The sequence below is a fragment of the Rhinolophus ferrumequinum genome, chromosome X (assembly GCF_004115265.2).
Source record: "Rhinolophus ferrumequinum isolate MPI-CBG mRhiFer1 chromosome X, mRhiFer1_v1.p, whole genome shotgun sequence".
In the NCBI taxonomy this organism is placed as follows: domain Eukaryota; kingdom Metazoa; phylum Chordata; class Mammalia; order Chiroptera; family Rhinolophidae; genus Rhinolophus; species Rhinolophus ferrumequinum.
Window position 1 is genome coordinate 60,809,358 of NC_046284.1, and position 26,049 is coordinate 60,835,406.

General features: G+C 36.9%; 1 long non-coding RNA gene and 1 other non-coding gene across 2 annotated transcripts in view; both read left to right on the forward strand.

The window, feature by feature from the left end:
* LOC117020651 (uncharacterized) overlaps nt 1–26,049 on the forward strand; it is a 110,899-nt gene that overhangs the window by 32,305 nt on the left and 52,545 nt on the right. The window lies entirely within an intron of this gene.
* TRNAT-GGU (transfer RNA threonine (anticodon GGU)) lies at nt 12,014–12,087 on the forward strand. Its single transcript has one exon. It is a non-coding gene; the product is annotated as a tRNA-Thr (tRNA).

Below are 26,049 nucleotides of genomic sequence, written 5' to 3' on the forward strand. Positions count from 1 at the left end.
ATTTCGCATAATTGCCAGAATATTATATTTTTAAACAGAAGAAGAGATACAAGGTAGTTCAATTACATAATGGTTCAACATTGAAAATGAAGGTTCTAGCGATTATTTAGTGAGAAACTGTACACAAAGGATGAAAGTTAAAGCCTGAGCGCAATTGATTCAGTTTAATCATCAGCTAGAGTAAATTTGTGATTATTGCCAGTGGTGATCTTCTGTACTCTTTTCTGCTGGAGTAAAACCAGCATGCAGAGGTTTAGTTTGGTGAATAAAATAGATTGGAATTTATCCAAACTGGTTTTAAGTGTACAATGAATTACAGACTTTAACATAAATCTGGCAATCTTCTCTTTTACGTAAATTACAGGAACAAGAGTCTTTATTCTGTGAATTTTGTGTATGTATTTACAGTTCATTAAATCTTTATCAGTGCTGTTACCTGTAAAATAGGTGGACTGATAGTCCTAGAGATAATTTTCAACCTTGGAAACAAACCAAAAAAAATATAATACAGCTGTGGTACCAACAATTCCTAAGGATAGGGAAAATGTCACAAGTCTTGGCAGGGATGTGGAATAATTGGAACCTTTGTGCAGTTGGTGAGAATAAAAAATGGTACAGCTGCTATGGAAAGCAGTATGGAGGTTCCATAAAAAAATTAAAAATAGAACTACCATATGACCCAGCAATCCCACTTCTGGGTATTTATCCAAAAGAATTAAAATCAGGACCTCCAAGAGATATTTGCACTCCCATGTTTATTACAGCACTATTCACAATAGCTAAGATGTGGAAACAACATAAATGCCCATCAGCAGTTGAATGGATAAAGAAGATGTGGTATATACATACAATGGAATATTATTCAGCCTTTCAAAAGAAGGAAATCCTGCTACATGTAACAGCATGGATGAACCTTGCAGACATGCTAAATAAAATAAGCCAGTCATATAGGAAAAATACTGCATGATTCGACTTATATGAAGCACCTAATATAGTCAAATTCCTAGAAGCGGAGAGTAAATGATGGTTGCCAGGGGCTGGAGAAAGTGAGAAATGGGGAGATGCTAATCAACATGTATAAAGTTTCAGTTGTACAAGAGGAACAGGTTCTAGAGAGCTGTACAATGTGGTGCCTGTAGTTAGCAATTGTATGTACACTTTAAAATCTGTTAAGAGGGAAAATCTCATTTTAAGTATTCTTACCACAATAAGATAAAAGATTTTGAAAATGTAGAGCGGAGCAAGTTTTGTTCAAAGTCCAGTATATCACTTTTCCATTTAATCATGTTAATGCTCTTACTTTCTTGATGCTAAAAATATATGCATTGTCTTGTAGGTGTCGTAGTATATTTGGCATTATTTCCCTATTGTTTCATATGCTAATCTTAATTGTTTTAAAACTCAGCATGCTCTTATTTGAGATATAATTGACATATAACATTGTACTAGTTTTACATGCAAATATAATGATTTGATATATTGCAGAATGCTTACCACAAGTTTAATTAGTAACATCCATCACTTCACATAGTTACGAATTTTTTTCTTGTGATGAGAACATTTAAGATCTACTCTCTTAGTATCTTTCAAATATATAATACAGCATTGTTAACTATAGTCGCCATGCTATACATTGCATCCCCAGAACCTATTTATCTTATAACTGGAAGTTTGTACATTTTGAGCATCTTCACCCAAGCTCCTTTTTTACTTAAAGAGGACCTTATAATGGACCAGAAATTTTAGAATTTTCTCTGGTAAGAAATGCACAATTCTGTAATCCAATTATAACATTCAGTTTCTCTTAAAATTCTGAAATACAAATATCTAAATGAGAAGAATATGCACACAGTAACATCTGTCATTTTGGTTTTTAAGAGTTGAGAACCCCTGCATTCTGTAACACACTAACTTGTAATAATTTGGACTCAGCTTAACAGCACATACATACATAGTTGCCCATAATTCTTTTCATTGCTAGAAAACAAGTCTGTTGAATACTATATGACATTAAACTGTCAGATTTCTTTACATTTTCCTATGTCATATATGTATTTTAGGTTGATTAAGTTGAATTTAGCATATTTAAATTATATATGGAATTTGGATTCAAATTCCATTGCTAAGAGAGTAAGTTATAATATGAATCTTTATAATCGGAAGTTATAGATTCAGACTAGATATTCTATCAAATTTGTGAATTTAGAAAACAAAAACCTGTTTTGAAATCATTTAAAAATTCATTGCTTTGCAAAGGAAACTGTCAACAAAATAAATACACAGTCTACTGAATGAGAGAAAGTTGCCAATGATATACTTCATAAGGGGTTAATATCCAAAATTTATAAAGAACTCATGCAACTTAACACCAAAAAACAAACAATCCAATTAAAAAATGGGCAAAGACCTGAGTAGACATTTCTCCAAAGAGGACATACACATGGCCCAAGAGACATGAAAAGATGCTCAATGTCACTTATCAGAGAAATGCAAATTAAAACTACAATGAGATATCACCTCACACCTATCATGGATAAGTCAACAAACAACAGGGATGCAGAGAGAAAGGAATCCTCATACACTGTTGGTGGGATTGCAAATTGGTGCAGCCACTATGAAAAACGGTTTGGAGATTTCTCAAAAAATTTAAAATAGGACTACCTTATGACCCAGCAATTCCACTTCTAGGTGTTTATTGAAAGAAATCCAAAACACTAACTTGAAAAGATATAGGGACTCATATTCATTGCCAAGATACAGTAGCAACCAATGTGCCCATCAACAGATAATTGGATAAAGAAGATGTGGTACATATATACAATGGAATATTACTTGGCCATAAAAAAGAATGAAATCTTGCCATTTGTGACATAGAAGGACCTAGAGGGTGTTATAGTAAGTGCAATAAGTCGGATTGAGAAAGACAAATAACATTCGATCTCACTTATATGTGGGATCTAAAGAACAAAGTAAATGAACAAACAAAACAGAAATAGACTCAGATACAGAGAACAAAGTCATGGTTGCCAGAGGGTAGGAGTTTTGGGGATGTGCTAAGCTCTGTGCTAAGTGCTTAGCCCTTTAGCACTTAGCACTTCACATGCTGTGTTAGTTAAATGGGATCAATTGTGACATTGTGGATAGAAATAAGTGTAGGAGGCATGGATGGACTAAGTGTGCCTGAATTATTGCTTCATTTCCTATAATAACGTAATCTCTGCTTCTCAGTCTCTGTTTCATAGAGATAGTAGAAATTTAATCTCTCATGTTTAGAGCTCCCTACACTATAGAGCTTGTGTCATACTTTTAGGGTTTCATACTATACTAGTATTTTAGGTGAGAATCTCTGGTCTTAAGATATCTGACTATACAGATAGCACTGAGGTGCCCATTATTCTAGCCTGAATGACTATCAAGTATGGAGACAAACAGCTGATTTTGTGCCAAACCAGGACACAAGCATCTTTGTCGAGGCTTGTCTTCTTGTACCAAGGGTCTCACACACAACCTGCAGCTATTTCTCCCCAGGACTTCTTACCTCTGACAATGCTGGTAGGTAGGAAGCAGAGCTAAGAGAACCTCAGGGATTTTTATTTCTTCTCCTTTAGACATTGAGTTTTTTCCCTCCTAGGTTTGTATGTGTATCACCAGACTTCAGAGGAACCCAGAAATCTCAGTTGTTTACGTAGTACGATCGATATAGGATCCAGGTTCTCATGCCCTGGATGTGGTAAGATCAAATTCCCAACTCCACTTATATTGGCTGTGTGACTTTGGGTAAGTTATCTTACCTCTGTGGTTCCTCATCTTTAAATCATAGACTTAAAAAAATGCTTATTTCATAGGGACATTGTAAGGATAATATGAGATAATGCACATATATAAGAGGCCTGTTACAGTTGGTATTCAGCAAATGGAAGCAATTCTGGGAAATTTAAAGTAAACTCACCTCAAAAGATTGGAGGCCTCAAAATGGACTATGTCTGCTTTTACTAAGGACTTTCAAGGACTACAACAAGCTGGAGGTACTGTTGAAAATAAATGAAGGGCCCTGATCTTTTTTTACATTACTTTTAAATTTGTGCTGTTAAGATGGTACACATGACTTGATGCTTTTACTTCAGTGATTGATTCTGCCTTCTTTACATATATACACATATATATGTGTATATATGTAAAGAAGTTTTGTCTTAATTAATTGATTACCTTTTTTAAAATTTTTATTGGGGAATATTGGGGATCAGTGTGTTTTTCCAGGACCCATCAATCGTTGTCCTTCAACCTAGTTGTGGAGGTCACAGCTCAGCTCCAAGTCCAGTTGCCGTTTTCAATCTTTAGGGGGCGCAGCCCACCATCCCATGCAGGAACTGAACCAGCAACCTTGTTGTTGAGAGCTCATGCTCTAACCAACTGAGCCATCTGTCCGTCCCTGATTCTGCCTTCTGATTGTTGCCGTCCCACCTGGCTGATGATAAAATCTTCAACAAGGTTTAAACTTCTCTGGTCTTTAAGAAGGGTTCTAATAGATTAACCAGGCTGCTAGAAATTGTCCTCCATTAACATACTTGAAACATGTGCTTCTTAACAGGGTTATTATGAATGGATTATGGATATCTGTAATTTTAAAATCCACCAAAGGGAAATAGATAGCATACACATCTTACTGGTACACTTTTACTAAGGCTGAAAAGAGGCTATAAATATTAAGGAAAGATGTATGATTGTGTACAAAGGCTAAGGGGCACAGATGGGGTAATGGCTGCCTCTTTTAGTACTGAGCAAAAAACAGACCAGGGGTTATTCTCTCTTGTGAGTTACGCGTAAGATTATGTTTTATCCCTTTTTGAATATACATGTTTCTTAATGCATATTCAAAGGAGCTATGTGCCTAGAGAAATGTCAGTAAGATTGTTAGCCCACCTATAAATTCTAAATCAAAACCAAATCCCACTAAAGCAATATCTTCATATAAATAGAATACCAGCATAGTGAGGTCAGTTACTACTAAGTAACATGTTGGCAGTTTATTTTAAAGATAGTAACCTTGTTATTTGCAAAACTAATGTTAAATATGTTAATGTACCAATAGCTTAAATGTTATAAAAGGTACTGTTAGTCGTTAAAGTCAGTTTCCTTGGACAAAGAACTGTTAAACATTGACATGGCTTAAGATATATAACCATGTTTGTCTATTATGTCCCCTTCCAGCATATAGTCTTGAGTTTTTGGCTGTTGAAAATGAAGGAAGGGAGAGAGAAAGGGAGGGTACATTGCTATTGCCGTTTTTCCCCGAAAATAAGACTGAGTCTTATATTTTGCTCCAAAAGGTGCATTAGGTCTTATGTTCAGGGGATGTCATCCTGAAAAATCATGCTAGGGCTTATTTTCAGGTTAGGTCCTATTTTCGGGGAAACACAGTAATAAAGGGATCTTTAGAGGATGAGGAGTCTGATTTTTTTTAAATTAAATTTATTGGGGTGACAATTATTAGTAAAGTTACACAGATTTCAGGTGTACAATTCTGTAATACATCATCTGTATATCACATTGTGTGTTCACCACCCAGAGTCAGTTCTCTTTCCATCATCATATAAGGAGGAATCCGATTTTTTGTCATTCACATCTTTTTAGATGTTTTCACTAACCCTTCAGAATCTTAATTCTTTAGCAGATTATTTGGGGGAAGGGGATGGCTAAGAGAAGAGGAATGGAGTGAAGATGGGAAGAAATGAATAAACACATTTTATGGATAATTGAAACCTTTTGTTCCATTTGGAGTGCTGTTCTAAACAAAAATATGCTTATATGAGACTTGAGCATTCGGTCACCTAGACATATGCTTTCCAAAGCACCTCTGTACAAGTTTTGTTACCGCCCCCCTCATGAGTATTTGTTATCTGTCTTTCCTTTTAAGATTCATGAGGCTGAGGCTACATCTTATTCATTGTGACATTCCCCAACCTACAATAGTACCTGGGATACAGTAGGTGTTTAGAAATGAAAGTGAACTTTGGATAAACTAATTGACAAAGCTCATGGATTAATCACAAAGCGATTCCTCAATACTGTATATGAATTCTCCTGAATTTGGAGTTTAAAACCAATCCCAGATCAAACTAGTTCACTAGCATCATAAATGTTCTCCTGTATTTTTTGGGTAAAAATGGCTAATTTAATAAAAGCAACAACAATAGTGAAGCACTTTACGTGCATTATCTCATTTGGTGCTCACAACAACCCTGGAAGAAAAGTACTATTATCTCAATTTGACAGAAGAGAAAATCGAGACTTAAAGAAGGTAAGTTCCCACAGTTAGATTGCAGAACAGCAGACACTGAGCACCAAATCACCGCATCAGCCTGATTCACTTTCTTTATGTGACAGCTCATCCTAAGTTTGAAGGCCAATGTTCCAGCTTTTTTAACCAAGTCTATTTTCTCCCTCTCATGTATTTCCTGTTTGTATTTTCTCTTTCCATACCATGAAACTTGATCATTAAAATGCTTTTAATACCACAAAAAGACAAGTACAAGAATTTTATAGCAGCTTTGTTCATAATAGTGTGAATTTGGAAAGAGCCCAGGTATCCATTAATTGGACAATGGAGAAATAAACTTTGTTACAACCATACAATGAAATGCTGCTCAGCAGTGAAAAGGCATGAACTACTGATAGACACAATATGGATGAATTGCAGGAACATTATGCTGAGTGAAAAAAATGCCTTACATAAAACAGTACATACTTCATGAATCTGTTGATTTGAAGTTATAAAAAAGGCAAAACTAATCTGTGATAGACATAAACCAGAACAATAGTTGCCTTTGGAGTTTGGAGATGGATATTTATAGAGAAAAGACATGAGGGAACCTTCTAGAGTGATGGTGCTGTTCTGTATCTTGAGAGGGGATTCGGTTGCATAGGTGTTTGCTTTTTACTTTTGACAGGAATTATGGAATAGTACACTTAAGATTTGTGTACTTCACTGTATGCATATTCTAACTCAAAAGAAAAAAGCTATACACAAGTATTGAACTCTAGTTAATGATTTACATGCTGGAGTATTTAGGGACAGTGTGTTGATATCTGCAACACTGAAAAACATAAAAATAAGATGGAATTATGGATGGATAGAAGGATGGGTTGATGGACACATATGGGTTAAAGCAAGTATTGTAAAATGTTAGTTGTAGACCGAGGTGGTGGCTACACTGGTATTCACTGTAAAATTCAACTTCTCTGTATGTTTGAAAATTTATGTTAAAAAAATCTAGGGAAAATGCTTCTGATACATAAATTAAGAACAAAATAAAACTCTCCAAAGCCTTTCACAACCTAAAACCATAAGCAGTGTTCTAATACTGGTGGCTAAATATCAGAGTCAGCCAGACCTGAATTCAGTTCTTGGCTCCGTTGCTTTCAAGTTGCATGACCATAGGAAAATGAGTCGATTTTCTTGGTCCTCCACTTATTTATAAAATGATAATGAGATCAATGACCTAGTTAATGTAAATAAATCACTTAGTAGTGGCTTGGTGTTCTGTTATTCTGTTAAGTGTGTATATCTGACTATAAAGTAAAATTATGTATGTATTTATCTCTATCAGTATAAGTAGTGAAAGGAGTGCACAGGGAACTGTGAGTGAGCCTGGAATAAGTAAACTTACCAATAATTGATGCAGATGGTAACATCCAATAAGAGGGTTCAAATGAAAGTTTTAAAAGGATTTATTACCCAAATGTTACAAAAGAAGTGCTGCCTGTACAGATTTGACCCTCCATATCTCAGAGATTTTGCTAGTTATCCATGAGATGATATGGGGACAGAGCTCCAGAGAGCAGTTTCCAAGCTCTCAGCCTCATGTGGAAAGGTGCTGGCTCGGGTGGTGGATGGCTGTCGACTGTGGCTAGTTGGCCATGAGCTGTGGCTGGTTAGCCAATTGGCCACTGATATAACTGTCGGGGCTGCACTGGTTGGTGAGTCGTCGAGTGGAGTTGGTCGGTTGGCAGGCAGAAAAGCAGACAGCAGGTCGCACGTTGTGTGAATCCAGCCTCCAGTGAGACTATAGCGTATGACTCCCCTACCTATGGCTCCGTGGGTGTTCCTTTTTGGCCTCACCATATCCCGCGTTCTTATGTGGGGAGCGGGAGCTGAGACCCCGCAGGCCGCCCCGCACAACAGATGGTAATGAGGAAAAGTGAAGTTAATATCAAAATGAGGTAGGCATTTGGTGACAAGAACTTAATGAACACAGGAGATGAGATGGAAGTGAAGTTTAAAAAAAAAAAGACTAGCTTTCTTATGTAAGTAAGCCGGATGGCCATTATTTCCCAGACTTTGGGCATGAGGGCAGCTGGTTTGAGCGGGTTCTCTGAAAGGTAAAAAAAAGTGAAAGAAGTACTGCTATATTTCCCCAATGACTGACTTTGTGTGGATTGACTGGGAATGAGGGAAAGGATCCTTTGGGGAATTTAGAAGGGAAGAAATAAGTTTTCCTGTCTTCCACATCTAAATTCAAGAAAAAAGTGAGAGAGCTGGAGAGCAAACTGTTTACTTTATTCAGTTACAAATGCTAGAAGACATGATATGGCTTATGTATGCAGCCATAATGGACTTCTTAATATGTTACTCTTGAGGAAGATAAATTTACTCAGCTACTGGCACAACGGGACAATTGAAAGTATCTACAAAGTATACCAGACCTCACCTCTGAGGAAAACCGGATCCCAGAAAGCACTGAGTCAAACATGCTCAGTTCCTTGTTTTCGGCTCACCAATCAGGGAAGTCACTCCATTTCTTCTGAGAGGACAGAGTGAGGGAGTGAAGATTACGCTTTCCAAATGTTTCTCTCCAGGGGAACACAGAGTGGAAAGTTCCTGCCTTTTTTGGATCCATGAGGCATTGAGAATAAGGGTTCCATCTGCAGCTCTTTCTGGTGGGTCTTGATTTGATTGTGCACTCCTCCATTCCAGATCATTGGCCATGATTCAAGTCACAGAGTCTACCTTTGGCATGGAGTAAGTGTTTTTTAAATGGTTAGTTGATCCGTAAAACCACCCTGAGAGGTATGTAAGATATTTATTATTTTCTCCATTTCACAAACGAGGTATTAGAGGTTGAGAGAAAGTGAGCCATTTATTGCGTGGCATTGTTGGATCAGACTCCTGGGTAATGCTTTTAGACAAAATCATGAATTATGTCATTCATTCAACTTTCCACTGCCTCACTTATTCACCACAGATTTTTTTTTTACTTGTTAATGTATGTAGTGATCACTTTTTATGTATCAGAGATGATAGTACATACCAGATTTATTTTTGTGTATATTCAGTGCAGAAATCTGTTATATTAGTTTTTGTGCCTTCATTTTAAGTTTTCAGTTTCTAATAATTAATGAGTTAAATTGTGCTTTGATTTTACAGATGATGATTTCACATTGTAAACTGAGATTTCACACTGTGGTGATTTTTTTATGTTAACACTTCTGAGGAATGGAAACATCAAAATATAAAATTACCAAATTATATTTTAGAAAAAAATGGACACTACAGAAAACACCTTCCTATCCTTTCTATAACATGATCACTGTTACTGTTTTGATGCACCTCTTTTAGAAGACTAACATTGGTTGGGTTTCTCTTATGTATCAGGCCTTGTGTGAGGCCCTTTCATATTTTATTCCATTCATCCTTGTAATCCTTGTAATAATCTCCATGCTGAGCAAACTTTATTTCAATTCTAAAAATTAATTATAAATTTAAAGGTGAAAGAAAGAAATTTATACTGATTGTTTTTCATGGAGGTAGACGAAATAGCTGTCAGTGGAAATGTGGTTACATTTCCTGAAAAAGGAACCCTCTACTATTTTAACCTTACTTCCCATTAATTCTTCAGTCCTTCACAGCCTGGCTTCTTCCACCATTAGTTTACTAAAACTACTTTTGGAAATGTCAGCAGTGACCCAGAAGCACCAACTCACCATAGGCAATTTCCTAATTTATCTTAGGTGACTACTGTTCTATGGAAATGGAAAACCTTAGTTTTTCCTTTCTTGAAATTCTTGTCTTCCCTTTGTTTAGATGAAGGACTCACTCCTACTTCTTTCTACCTCTCTGGCTGCTTGTTATCAGAAAGTTTTGTGGTTTGCTTTCTCTCTGCCTTGGTTCCTAAATATTACTATTTCTCAAGATTGTCATTAGGCCACTTTTCATCAAATATACTCTCATGGGCTAGCTCATCCATATAACTAGCTTAATCTGTAGCTTAACTACTAACCAAGTTTAGACCCTTCTTTAAAAACAGTATATACTGTCAGTATTAAAAAAAATATATTTGTTCATTGTGAAAAATTGGAAAATAAAGACATACAGAAAGGACAAATTAAAATACTTCCATCAGCCAGAGATAACCACTGTTACTTTTGGTGTTTTGTGTCTTATTTTCCAATATGTATACATTATTTCCTTTTTCTGTTTGATTGCATTAGCCATGACCTCCTTTGTAATATTGAATATATTGGACACAAGAAATATCATTGTGTTGTTCTTGATATCAATGGGAACGTTTATATATATATATATATATACACATATATATATATGTGTATATATATATGTGTGTGAGTATATATATATATATATGTATATATATATATATATGTATATTAAGATTTTATTGGGGAAGGGGAACAGGACTTTATTGGGGAACAGTGTGTACTTCCAGGACTTTTTTCCAAGTCAAGTTGTTGTCCTTTCAGTCTTAGTTTTGGAGGGTGCAGCTCAGCTCCAGGTCCAGTTGTCATGCTAGTTGCAGGGGGCGCAGCCCACCATCCCTTGCGGGAGTCAAACCGGCAACCTTGTGGTTGAGAGGATGCGCTCCAACCAACTGAGCCATCTGGGAGCTCAGCGGCAGCTCAGCTCAAGGTGCCATGTTCAATGTTAGTTGCAGGGGGCACTGCCCACCATCCCTTGTGGGACTCGAGGAATCGAACCAGCAACCTTGTGGTTGAGAGCCTACTGGCCCATGTGGGAATCGAACCGGCAGCCTTCGGAGTTAGGAGCACGGAGCTCCAACCGCCTGAGCCACCGGACCGGCCCAGGAACGTTTTCAATATATGATCATTGCTGTAGTTTTCTTTTAGATAGCTTTAATCATGTTTAGAAACTGCCTTTATTTTTTACTCATATTTTGTTGATTGCTTGTTTTTTTTCATGTGGTTCTTTAAAGTCAGGAATTAGTATTGGATGCTATTAAACGTGTGGCACCTACTGAAATGTTTATACGAGTGTTTCTCTTTAGCTTTTCAAATTTATTTTCCTAATGTTGAGCCACAATTGTATTTCTATGATAACCTTATTTAATGATAACGTATTATTCATTATGTATTTCAAATTTTGTCATCTATGTTTCTAAATGAGGTTGAACTATTATTTTCTTTTACTTTATTATTATTTTACTTCCACCCTTCTCCTTTCATTCTCTTTGTATTCTGCTGTCCAATTTTGCCACTAGGGTGTGCTAGCCTCATAAAATGATTTCAGTAGTTTCTTGTCTTTTTCTGTGTTCTCTAACAAAGGTGTCTGGGCTTGGTTGTAGTTTCAACAGGAAGATTGTTTATACTTTGACCACTTCTGCTATACTTATTAATACATTCAGATTGTCTACCTGTTCATGAATGATTTAATTTAAATTTCCATAGAAAATAGTTTATTTAATCTAGAATTTCAAATTAATTGGTATATAATTATATATAATTTATTACTCTTTAAACCTTCTCCATATCTGCCATTATTAATTGTCTCTGACTTTCCTAGGATACCATCCTGCACTTTCCGTGTGTTCTCACTACATTTGGAGTTTCTCTTGCCTTCAAAATGCTATTTCCTGATCATATTTTCAACAGTCATATTGTTCTTCTCCTGTTTCTCAGGAAATATTATACCTTTCCATATGCTCTTAATTTGCTAGAAAATTCTGATTTATTCTTTAAAAAAAAAAATCTTTTCTGGGGTGGCCAGTTAGCTCAGTTGGTTAGAGCGTGGTGCTGGTATCACCAAGGTTGCCGGTTGGATCCCTGCATGGGCCACTGTGAGCTGCGCCCTCCTGAAAAAAAAACTGAAAAACAAACAAAAAAACTTTTCTGGCACTTTAAAGGACTTGCAACAATAAGAGATCAACTTGCATTTTGAATCTAACATGTGAATATCCAACGCCATCTGCTAAATGCCCCTAAATCTAGTAGTTCTTTTTATTTGGATTATTTGATAAACCTTAACACAACATTTCTTTAGTATCTCCAGATAATTGAGTTTACTGTAGGACCTTTAAAAATAATATACATGGGGTGGCTGGATGGCTCAGTTAGTTACAGCGTGAGCTCTGAACAACAGGGTTGCTGGTTCGATTCCCACATGGGCCAGTGAGTTGCGCCCTCCACAACTGGATTGAGGACAACGAGCTGCCGCTGAGCTTCTGGAGGGGCGGCTGGGTGGCTCAGTTGGTTAGAGCATGAGCTCTCAACAACGAGGTTGCTGGTTCAATTCCCACATGGGATGGTGGGCTGTGCCCCCTGCAACTAAAGATTGAAACGGCGACTGGACTTGGAGCTGAGCTGCATCCTCCACAACTAGATTGAAGGACAACAGCTTGAAGCTGATGGGCCCTGGAGAAACACACTGTCCCCCAATATTTCCCAATATAATTAAAAATACAATAATCCAATCATACCTTGTTCTATGTAGAGAGGCTAGAGTGTTAGGCAACTATTAGGGAAGGTTTATTGTAACTTGTATTTGAAAGTGAGTGATAACTAGTAGGATTAAGGTGCTAAGTAACCGAGATGTGTATACTTGGATAATTTATATTAAAGTTTGATTTTTTGACTAACACTGGTTGCCCTATATTCTTTCTCTCAGCTTTCAAACAAGACATGTTTTCTTAAGGCCTCAAGCAGCCTCTCAATGCCATTTCTGTGAAGTCACATCATACTATAGTGCAATACTAAAAAAAAAAAAAAATAGTATATACAACCACAGCATTTTATGTTCCCTCAGCAACAGGATCAGCTTTGTGACTTGAAGGCTACAGCACAGAGACTTGCATACAATCCGTATCTGTTGCCTTTAAATCGGTGCTTTTGGATACTTGTAACACAGATGGCAGCTCAGATCACCCCACCCATTAAACCTATATAAGATCAGCTCAAATCTCCTTTGCTTTTCTTGTGGAGAGTCTAATGCTCTTGCCAAGATGTCTGTAAATTTCTCAAGGCTTATATTTCTCCCAGTCAACTCTGACTCTGATTTCCAACTTCTGTTGAATTCTGTCTCCATTCTGTGTCTTCCTTTAATTCCATATGGAATTGGCCCCTCAAATGATACTCACACGAAGTAAATCTGTTGTGTACTTTTATTAAACATTCAAGACTATTAATGACAGGAGTTATACTTTACAAATATACAATTTAAAGCAAAACATTTCCATGTTTTTTAATTAAGTCGCTCGGCCATTTCTGTCAGTTCCAGTACTGACCTTCCATCATGGCCTTCTCTTTGTCTTTTTCTAGCTCCTTTACTTTTTCTCACTCCTCTGCTCTCCCTTCCCGAACTCCAATTCTGTGAATGTATTATACAGAACAGTTTTAAAACCTCGTTGTTGTCTCCTTTAACAGTTCTCCAGAGCTTTGTAGTTGTGGAGAATTGAGTGTATTAATTTTTTCAGAGGTGATCAGGTTCTGGGGAATTAACTATGGCTAACCAAACTCATGAATTTGATGAATCCAAAATGTCCATTTAAATATTTCTAATAGGGGAGGTACTTTTTCAGTGATCAAAAAAACATGTGAATCTCAGGTAAGTCTCACTTGTCTCCAAAAGTTAAAACATAACTCAAACACTTTTCCCATCAGTGGCGTTCAAAGATAACTTTCTATCTAGAAGGTCAGTTAGATTGCAGTTTTCTTAAACTCATAACACATTGACAGATTAATCTTAGTCTTCAATAACATGTACAAATCAGACAAAAGATAATTTTCTCTCGGTATAATTACCATAGTACATTTCACACATTTATGGTGTTTGTCACAAAGGCCCTCTTATCTTGACTCTAGATTTTCGAGTCCATATATTTTGTGGGGCCCAAGTCATCATATTCAGCTACACCAGTGACCCGAAGCTGCTAATATTGATCTCCTTGTTCAAAATTCCACTTCATGATCTTTGAACTCAGTATAAATTACTCTGTAGAAATTAAAAGGCCAGAGGAAACAATCCAAATTGCTATTCATGTGATTCGATCCATCAAATGTATGTGAAGTGTTTGGAATTTGACTAGTACTGGGAGAATCAGTAAAACGATTCCTGCCTTCGAGAGAATTATGGATAGCATAGGACAGAGGCATTCCATGAAGGAGCATGTAAGAAAAAATTCCTGTTCTTTGGCTACCAAGGTCTCCGTTCTTCTCTTCTTTTTAATTATGAACATTCATATTTTTTACGTAACTCTAATAGAGTGTTTCCTAACCTTTTTGGTCTAAAACCTTGTAACCAATTTCCTTTTCCTTGAATACGTGAACCGTGCTCTCCTGCCTTTGAGCCTTTGTGCTAACTGGTCCCTTTGCCTAGAGCATTATTACCCCAAGATCGTCACACACTCATCCTCTCACTTTCTTCAGGTCTCTGCTCAAATGTCACCTCAACATGGAAGATTTCCCTGACCATCCTATATATTATTCTCTGGTTTATCCCCTTAGCCTGCCTTATTTTTCATCTTGACACTTAGGTATTCCTCATCCTCACTTGAATATAAGCTCCATAAAAGGGACTTTATATTTTCTCACTGCCATAACTCCATCTAGAAAGGTGACATAATAGGTATCCAATATTTGCTAAATAATAAATTATTAATATATAATATCTAGGACCTGCCTAGGGATTAAAAAATCATTTTGCTGTTATTTGTATGATATATGAGAGAAAAGAGATTTAAATTATTTTTATTTTAGATGAGTCTGTTATTAAGTATTTATTATATCAAATACATTTAAAATAATTTTAATAATAAATACACAAACACAAATTTCTGTTTGTTTCCATTTAATAATTTAAAATATATTCTCTAATTTAAATTAATTATGTAAAAAGAAGCATGATATGTGAGCTGAGTTTTTAAACGATATATGGAATTCTTATATGTTGTTCTTACAAATTTAACTGTTTTTTAATTTTTTCTTTTTATACATAAAATAATGAGACAATAGTAACATTAATAACACTAATATATAACTTATTCCTAGGCACTGTTCCAAGGACTTTGCATATAATAACTCATTCAATCTTCACAACCTCATGAAGTAGATACTATTATTATCCCTTTCTACTAAATGAGGAAGCTAAAGCACAGATATGTTATATGTACCCAAATTTCCACAAGTTAAAACTCGGAATTAAGTCTGGTATTTTTTGGAGGAAGTTCTTTACAAATAATAAATTACAGGTGTGAATTGGTGTTATTCCTAATAAATGAAAACCAAAATAGGGTTCAATCATGACTCCATTTTCTCTTACACTAGTTTTTGAAATAGAGGTATCTTGATGTGCTGGATGAGAATTGTGATTGGATTATTGCAGTGTGTGGGCCTATTAGGGATAATCTCAAAGCCAATTTGCATGCATATTATTAGTATTATGCTCCTTATACCCTTTGTCTTTCAACACCACTGGTTCTTTTTTTTTTTTTTTAACTTTTATTTTAAGTGTGTTTTTCCAGGACCCATGAGCTCCAAGTCAAGTAGTTGTTTCAATCTAGTTGTGGAGGGCACAGCTCACAGTGGCCCATGTGGGGATTGAACTGGCAACCTTGTTAAGAGCACCGCGCTCTAACCAACTGAGGTAACCTGCTGCCCCTCAACACCACTGATTCTTATGCTTCATGTATTTAACTGATGATTCACTGTGGGTACAAATTTTAAAAATAATATGGCTAAGAATGAAAACTGTTAACAAAAATAGCATTTAAAACCACTACTAAAACAAGCATTGTTAAGCTGTATGATAAGCCATTGAGAATATGAGTTGCAGGCATCATAACATGCTTCCTGATCTCGATTAACTGCCACATATGCTCAGTCAATATTGACTTAGAATCTTAAACTGTTACAGTTTTAAGGGGAATATTTCAATAACATTTTATTTTTAAAATTAATAATTAAAACTAACCTCCTGGAATACTACTGGTTTTGAAATGCTACTCTTGTATATTAGTATATACATTATATGAGGTATGACAGTTAAGTTCGTGAACTTGTTGCAGTGATGTTGCTAACGTTTTTTGATATCAGAGGGATTATTCATTTGAATTTGTACCAACTGGACAGACAGTTGAAGTTTACTGTTTGGAAGTGTTGAAAAGCCTGCGTGAAAAAGTTAGAGAATCTGAACTGTTCACCAACAATTCATGGCTCTTGTATCAAGACAATGCACCAGCTCACACGGCACTGTCTGTGAGGGAGTTTTTAGCCAGTAAACAAATAACTGTACTGGAACACCCTCCCTACCTACCTGATCTGGCCCCCAGTGACTTCTTTCTTTACCCAAAGATAAAGGAAATATTGAAAGGAAGACATTTTGATGACATCCAGGACATCAAGGGTAATACGACAACAGCTCTGATGGCCATTCATGGGAAAAGAGTTCCAAAATTGCTTTGAAGGGTGGCCTAGGTGCTGGCATCAGTACACATCTTCTCCTTGCTTCCCAAGGAGAGTACTTCAAAGTTAACCATAGTGATATTCAGCAATAAAGTATGTAGCACTTTTTCTAGGATGAGTTCACGAACTTAATTGTTTAACCTCGTACGTACATTATGTATTATATACTACGTGTAGATAGATATGTAGATATACATATAGATGTATAGATATAGAATCGCTGGGTTTGGTATGTGAATGTTCACTTTCAAAGCAGTGCTGGTCTTTTTCACATGTACAGTATGTCCTCGAATAATATCATTTCATTCAGTGTTGTTTCTTCCCCCAACCCCTTCTTCTGCCTCCCCCTCTCCCCCCCACTCCGGTTCAAGCCCTGTTTCTCAGTCTAGTTGTGTAGAACACAGCTCCCTGGCACATGCTGGTATTATGAGCCTTGTGCTCCCCCCGGCTGAGGCAGTCGGTCGCCAGTTGTCTGTTGGCCGCTCACAGCAGCTCTCACTGGCTGCCGGCCACTCATGGCAGCACAGCACACAGTAGCCCACAGAAACACACAGCAGCTCACGGCAGCCCAGCTCCAGGGAGAGCCGTTGTTCACAATCTTAGCTGTACAGGGTACAGCTCAGTGGCCCATGTGGGAGTCGAACCTGCCACCTTGGCGTTAGGAGCACAGTGCTCCGACCACCTGAGCCACTGGGCCAGCTCCAATGTCATTTCTTTATCACACTGATGAGGGGGAAAAAATTGATTCCCTGCTAAGGCCACTGTCTGAATGCAGTTTGCACTTTCTCTCCATGTTCATGTAGGCTTTCTCTGGATACTCCAATTTCCTCCCACATCCCAAAGATGTACATGTTAGCTTAACTAGTGTGTCTAAATTGTCCCTGTCTGAATGAGTGTGAGTGCACTCTGCAACATAAGGGTAACCTGCCCAGAGTTTGTTCCCACCTTGTGTCCTGACCTGCCAGGAGAGGCTCCGGCCACCCATGACCCAGAACTAGAATAGGTGGGTTGGAAAATAATGATCTTATTTGTTTTTAAGTCTTTCTTAAATGTATGTATAGCTCACGTTTGTTTCAGTGTTTAACATTAGATGTATTTGGGATGTTTATTTAGAAGTTGGTTGGTTTTTTGGTGACAGGATATATGCCCCAGGGACTTAACTCTTATGTATATCAATCAGTCTATTGTAAAATTGGTTTCATTTTACATTGTTTTGCTTAAAGGCACATTTTCAAAGAACCTACAGATGACATTAAGTGAAGACTTACTGTGTAGTCATTTTCACTTCCACCAGCAATGTATAAGAGATCGCTAAGGTGAAGATGTTGTCAACATAAAGCATGTAGAGCATTTTTGTAAGAGTTTATTTGAGCCAAACCATCAACATTACTGGGAAGCAAGATCTCAAGTGCTCTGGAGAATGACAGCTTTGCCTTTTCTTTTATGCATTTGGAATTAAAGAGGGAACTTAAGGACTATTACATGAAGGCAGGGAAAGCAAGGTGGGGATTGGATTACAGGATAGTTAACAAGATTATTTGCTCTCTTAAGAGTGGTTACACTTCTGAGAGCTCTGAAAAAGAGACTTATTTCAAAGGTTTGTTCACCTAGATGCACAGAAATAATGGACAGGGCTTGCTTAAGGCAAAAGTAAATCTTTTACTAAAGAAGTTATATGTCTGGGGAATGACCACCCTCCATGACCTACCCAGTTAGGAATTTGTGATCAGATCTCCCTGTGGTGTTACTTTCAGTTAGCTTTATTACAGCATCACTTTTTCATTTACAATCTTCGTTTTCTGCTAAAAGTTTTAATGTTTTGTTTTTAATAATTAAATTTGGAATATATATTTTTATGTATGGAATTAGGTCATGATGCAATTTCATTATTTCCATAAAACTAAGTCTTTCCCAGGTCTCTTTATTGAATTATTCTTCCTTTCCCACAGATCTATGACACCTTTGTAATAAATCAGTATTGTACATATGTATAGGTCTGTTTCTCTATTACATTTGTTGACCTTAAACAAATAGATATTTCTCCAGTAAAAGAGTTTAAACGGGAACAATAATGAATTACAATTTGGAATATGCAGTCTAATGGTGATTGATCCATGCACACAAGTCCAGAAAACAAAGGAGAGGAATGTTCTTTTATAGAGTAAAGGGGGATGTTTACTCAGAGGGGCTGTTATAAACAGGTCCATTGGAGGAAAATGGGAGTTCAAAGTATAGTGGCTTTTCACTGGCTGAGTAGTAATTGTGTTTCATTGGCTGAGTGGTTACCTGACCAGAAGAAGATCCTCCTTCCTGCTAGCATAGTAGAGTAGAAAAACATCTTCCTGTTGGGGATGGAAAGTTTATGTCTTCCTGTTTGGGGTAATTAAGGGTGAGTGGTAGGGCATGAGAGCTCTCCCTATCGGCCCATCCAATTCCAACATAAATTAGGTTTCTGTTTAATAATCTTCACACATTTCACTGGAAAAATTGTCAATTCCAGTGACAATACCACAGTGCCCTGATTAGTATGGAATCATAATTATTCCTAATGTCTGGTTTGGTATTATCTCTATTCTTATTCTTCCTATTTCTATTTAAATTTTAGAATAGGCATGTCAAGTTCCACAGAAAAACCCTCTGTGTGGTTTTGAATGGAGTTGCATTACAATCCAATTATAATCGATTTGGAGAGAACAGATGTGTCTGCAACATCATCTTCCAATTCATGAACATGTGATACTTCTCCATCTATTTAGGCATTCTGTAATACATTTCAGTCCTTTTTAATATTTAATACAAGCAATTGTACATCTTTTGTGAGATTTATTTGCATGTACTTTATAGTGCATTGCTACTGTAAGTGTTGTCTTTTTACACTGTTTTCAAATTGTTTGTTGCATATATACAAGTGCAGAACTGACATTTGTAAATTCATCTCTTTTTTGTCAATTTTATCAAGGCATAATTTACATAGAGTAAAATGCAAACACCACCAAAATCAAGGTAATAAGAGAATTCAGTAACCCTCCAAAATTCACTGATGTCCCTTTACAGTTAACCCCTCTTTTCCATCCCCAGCCACTGGTAGCCACTGATCTGTTGGCTGTCTTACAGTTCTGCATTTTAAAAAGTATGATATAAATGGAATTATATAGCAGTATTTTTTTTTTAGTCAGATATATTTCACTTAGCAAAATGCATTTGAAATTCATCTATGTTGTGTGCATCAGTCCTGCACGTCTTTTTCTTGCTGAGTGGTATTCTATTGTTCAGCTATATCACAGCATGTTAATCCATTCACTGGTTGTTCCTAGTTTTGGGCAATTATGAATAAAGTCATTAAAACATTCACAAAGAGGGATTTTTAATGAAAATAAATTTTAAATCTCTTTATTAAATACCAAGATGTGGGATTGCAGGGTTGTATGGCCATTGTAAGTTTAAATTTATAAAAGAAATTGTCAAACTGTTTTCCAAAGACATTGTACTTTTGCACTCCCATCAGTAATGCATGAGATTGAGAACAAACCTCTGCACTAAGAGGCAAGGAAACTCTGGCATGGCTTCTGGCAACAGTGATGACTTTGATGACCCCAGCCCTGGGGGAAATTATTGTTTGTTCTAGCCAACACCTGATGTTATAGGCCTCTGACCTCTCTTTTTTAGAGCATTTACTGAAATGGGTTTACAAATGTGAATCATTCCTCTGTCCCTTTGAGATGTAAATGTATCTCTTATAACTCAGGAATGACCTTCTCAAGGAACTGAAAGGGATTCTTTTGAAATATAATCTTCACGAAAGATCCAGGCCTCTGTCTCCCAGTCTCCTTGGAAGGATAGAATCCAAACTTCCATCATTGCCAGCTAGCAGACACAGCTGACCTAATCACATTTTTACAGACCAAACCTTTGTAATTTTATACTTTGAGCCCCCACCCCTCCTCCTCTCTACTCTCTCACTCTCCCTTTGAAACACCCAGTCACCTCTGTATAAATCAGAATGGAATTCAGTTCTTTTTTTTTTTTTTTAAGATTTTATTGGGGAAGGGGAACATTACTTTATTGGGGAACAGTGTGTACTTCCAGGACTTTTTTCCAAGTCAACTTATTGTCCTTTTCAGTCTTAGTTGTGGGTCCAGCTCCAGGTCCAGTTGTTGTTGCTAGTTGCAGGGGGCGCAGCCCACCATCCCTTGCGGGATTTGAGGAATTGAACCGGCAACCTTGTGGTTGAGAGCCCACTGGCCCATGTGGGAATCAAACTGGCAGCCTTCGGAGTTAGGAGTACGGAGCTCCAACCACCTGAGCCACCGGGCCGGCCCGGAACTCAGTTCTTTACTGTAAGTAGTTCTAAATAAAATCTGTCTTTACCACTTTCTGTTTAACAGTGTTCCAGTTGCTCTGTATATCACTAACAGTATTGTTTATTATTATTATTAATAATTATTTTAGGAAGTGTATACTGGTATCTCATTGAAGTTTTAATTTGCTTTTCCCTAGTGACTAAGGATGTTGATCATCTTTTTAAATGTGCTTATTTGATATTTATCTTCTTTGGTGAAATTTCTGTTCAAATCTTTTGCCCATTTTATAATTGGGTTGTATGTATATTCAGATACCAATCATTTATCAGATATTTGTTCTTCAAATTTTTTCTTCTAGTCTGTGTGTTCTCACTCTTTTTCAAAGAGCAGAAGTTTTGAATTTTGATGAAACCCAATGTATCTCTCTTTTTTAGTCATGTTATTTTGTTCTTTCTTCCGCCTGCCTCCCACTCTGGTTCAAAACATTGTTTCTCAGTCTAGTTGTATAGGACACAGCTCCCTGGCCTATGCTGGTCTTAGGAACCTTGCGCCCCCCCCCCCGCCCCCGCCACAACTGAGGCAGTTGGTCGCTGGTCAGCCACTCACAGCAGCTCACAGCAGCTCTCGTCAGCTGCCAGCCATTCTTGATGGCTGCCGGCCACTCACGCTGGCCACCAGCTGCTCATGGTGGCACACAGCAGCCCGCAGCAGCACACAGAAGTCCTCGGCAGCTCATGCCAACCTCCGGCTGCTCACAGCAGCCCAGCTCCAGGGAGAGCTGTTGTTCACAATCTTAGCTGTAGAGGCTGCAGCTCACTAGCCCATGTGGGAATCGAACCAGCGACTTCGGCGTTAGGAGCATGGCGCTCCAACCACCGGAGCCACCAGGACAGCCCTATAGTCGTGTTTTTTAATTGCAGAGCTTTTGTTAACTTTTTCTGTGTGGCTGAAAATATGGAGGATGTTTTCTTTGGTCAATTACAGTTGACATTCAATCTTATTTTACATTAGTTTTAGGTGTACAGCATAGTGTTTAGGCATTTGTATAATTTACGAAGTGATCCCCCTGGTAAGTCTAGTACACACCTGGCATTGTACAGTTATTACAGTATTATTGACTGTATTCCCTATACTGTATTTTATATTCCTGTGACTATTCTGTGACTACCAATTTGTATTCCTTAATCCCTTCACGTTTTTCACCCAACTCCCCAATGGCCCTCTCACATGGTAACCATCAGTTTGTTCTCTGTATCTGTGCATCTGTTTCTATTTTGTTTGCTCATTTATTTTGTTCTTCAGATTGCACATGTAAGTGAAATCATATGGTATTTGTCTTTCTCTGTCTGACTTATGTCACTTAGCATAATACCCTCTAGGTCCATTCATGTTGTCGCAAATGGTAAGATTTCATTCTTTTTTATGGCAGAGTAATATTCCATTGTATGAATGTACCACATCTTTTTTGTCTAGCCTATTGATGGTCACTTGGGTTGTTTCCATATCTTGGCTATTGTAAATAGTGTTGTACTGAACATAGGGGTGCATATATCTTTTTGAATTAGTGTTTTGGATTTCTTCAGATAAATACTGAGAAGTAGAATTTCTGGGTCATAAGGGAGTTCTATTTTTAATTTTTTTGAGGAACCTCCATGCTGTTTTCCACAGTGGTTGCACCAATTTGCAATTCCACCAACAACGCATGAGGGTTCCAGTTTCTCCACATCCTTGCCAACATTCCTTTGTTGGTTTATTGATGATAGCCATTTTGAACAGGTGTGAGGTAATATCTCGTTGTAATTTTAATTTCCATTTCTCTGATGGTAGCCCAGAAATAAACCCACACCTATGATAGGGTAGGTAGATAGATAGAAATGAGCAGGAGAAGGAGAGATTCAGCCCCAGTTAGAAAGCCCGTCTGTGCAGCTCCTACTTGGGTCAAGACCCCTGGCAGCTGCCCAGCAGGACTCCAGGCTTACACATACCTGTAAATCAGAGGTGTGTTGTTAGAAGTCAGAGAAGAGGGACAGGGAAACACATCCTGTTTGTCAGGATCATCAGTACCTTACTAGCCCAACAGGATTCCAGGTTTTCACACACCACTAAGGGATGTGTTTACATATCCCCCCAAATTAAGGGGATGTTTTTACCCAGCCTCTGAATCAAAGGGATATGTTTACTCATGCCCCTAAATCAAAGAAATGCATTGCTAAATGCCAGAGGACCAGGCACATCAAGGGAAGAAAGAGAGGTAAGAGAAGGGAGCAGGAGAGGCAATTCTACTCATAGAAATAAAAGCCTTCACAGAATGTAAGGCGGGGCTGCTTCCCTCCCTTGGGTCAGTGCCTCCATGTCTCGGAGTGTACTTTCTTTTACTAATAAATGTCTGCTGTTCATGCTGCAAAAATTTCTGTCTTTTGATTGAATTCATTCCTTCAAGAAGATAAAGAGCCAAGGTGTTCAATGTCATTTTCCTGATAACATCTCTATGGTCATTTAATCTATGACAAAGGGGGCAAGAATATACAGTGGGATAAAGACAGGCTATTCAGTAAATGGTGCTGGGAAAACAGGACAGATACATGAAAAAAAAAAAAGAAACTGGACCACTTTTTCTTGCACCATATGTAAGAATAAACTCAAAATGCATTAAAGACATTAATGTAAAACTGAAACCATAAAACTCCTCTAAGAAAACATAGGCACCAAGCTCTCTGACATTGCTCATAGTTATATTTTTTCTGCTATATGTCCTCAGGCAAAGGAAACAAAAGGAAAATTAAACAAATGGGACTACATACTAAAAAGTTTTTGCACAGCAAAGGAAACCATCAAGCAAATGAAAAGTCAGCCTATTGATTGGGAGAAGATATTTGCCAATGATACTTCTGATAAGGGGTTAATATCCAAAATTTATAAAGAACTCGTATAACTTAACACCAAAAAGGTAAACAATCCAATTTAAAAAGGAACAGAGCACCTGATAGACGTTTCTCCAAAGAGGACATACAGATGAACAGTAGACATATGAAAAGATGCTAAAAGTCACAATGTATCCATATCTATATCTTTATCTATCTATCTATCTATCTATCTATCTATCTATCTATCTATCTATCTATCTATTTTGGATTTTGCTTTTGGTGTTACATCTTAGAAATCTTTGCCTAACCCATGGTCACAAAGATTTTGTCCTATTTTTTTCCTTGAAAAGTTTTGTAGTTTTAGGGTTCACATTTAGGTTTGTTACCTAGTTAGACTTAAATTTTGTATGTGATGTGATGTGTGGGTCAGTTCATTTTTGTGGTTATGGCTGTCCAATTATTCAGTCATCATTTGTTGCAAGTTGGTTACAAATAAATTGGACACATATGTGTGGATATAATTTTGGAATCTATTCTGTTCCATTGGTTTATGTATTTTTCCTTTCACCAATACCACACTGTCTTGATTACTAACTATATCTTTATAGTTAGACTATAGAAATTGGATAATGTAACTTTTTCAACTTTGTCCATTTCAAAATTTTTTTGGCTATCGTAATTGCTTTGCTTTTCAGTATCAACTTTAGCATCAGCTTGTGAAGTTCTATAAAATTCTCCTGGAATTTTTATTGAAATTGCATTCAAATTATCAATTTTGGGAGAATGTACATCTTGGCAATATTGAGTCTTCCAATCCATCAACATAGTACATCTTTATTTTAGGTCTTTTTTATTTCTTTTATTAGTGTTTCACAGTTTTCAACATACAGCTCTTGCGCATACTTTGTTAGATTTACACCTAAGTATTTAATGCTTTTTTGGTGCTATTGTAAGACATACTATTTATTGTTTCAATTTCCATTTGTTCACTACTAGTATTAATATATAGAAGTGTAATTGGTTTTTGTATATCGATCTTTTTCCCTGAGACTGCTAAAATCATCTATTTTAATAGCGCTTTTTTTTGTACATTTGGGACTTTTGACATCAACAGTGACATATTTGTGAATAGAGACAGGTTATTTCTTCCTTTCCAGTCTGTATGCATTTTCTTTTTATTTATTTTCTTGCTACAGTGGATAGGACCTTTAGTACAATATTAAATAGGTGTGTGGAGAGTAGATATCATATTTTTGTTCCTGATGTGAAGGAGAAAGCATTCAGTCTTTTATTGTTAAGTATGAAGTAGGCTCTGGGTCTTTTGCAAATGCCCTTTATCGGGTAGTAAGAATTCTCTTGTATTCCTAGTTTGCATTTTGTTTAAAAAATTTTTATTGTGAATGGGTATACAATTTTGACATGCTTTTTTTCATATGATCCTTGAGATAATCCTATGTTTGTTTTTTTCTTCCTTAGCCTGTTGAGTTTTGAATGTAAAACTAGCCTTGAGTTTATTGGATAAATCCCACTTAGTCGTGATGTATTATTATTTTTATATATTGCTTGATTCAGTTTACTAATATTTGTTGAGAATTTTTGGATGTATTTTTGTGAGCGATATTGGTCTGTAGTTGTAAATGGATCTTATATATCCATCCAGTTTTCTAACCTCTTCTGTTATTTCTAGTAGTTGTTAGATTCTTTGGCTTATTCACGCAGAAAATTGTACCTTCTAAAAACAGTGGACATTTATTTTCTTCTTTCCAAATCATCATACCTTTAATTATTTGTGTTTTTATTCTTTTTCTTTTTTTTTTTTGTACTGAACTGGCTAAGACCTACAGTGCTACATTGAATTGATCTGGTAATATTGGGCATCCATGTTTTTTGTTTCATTTTAAGGGAAGCACTTTTAATATTTCCCATTTAGGATGATGACATAAATTCTTGTAGATATCTTTCATAAATTTAAGGATGGTCTCTTCTTATTTACAGTTCATTAAGAGTCCTTTTCTTTCGGAACCCAGGTTTGATGCAGCTTGCCAAAGGAAGCCTAGAAATTGGAGCGGCAAGAATTGGTGAGGAGAAAAGGTGTTTTGTTTATTCTGGGTGCCTGCAGCCAGGGAAGATGGTGGACTGCTGTCCTGAGAAATGCCATCTTCCCCAAGCAGAGGATA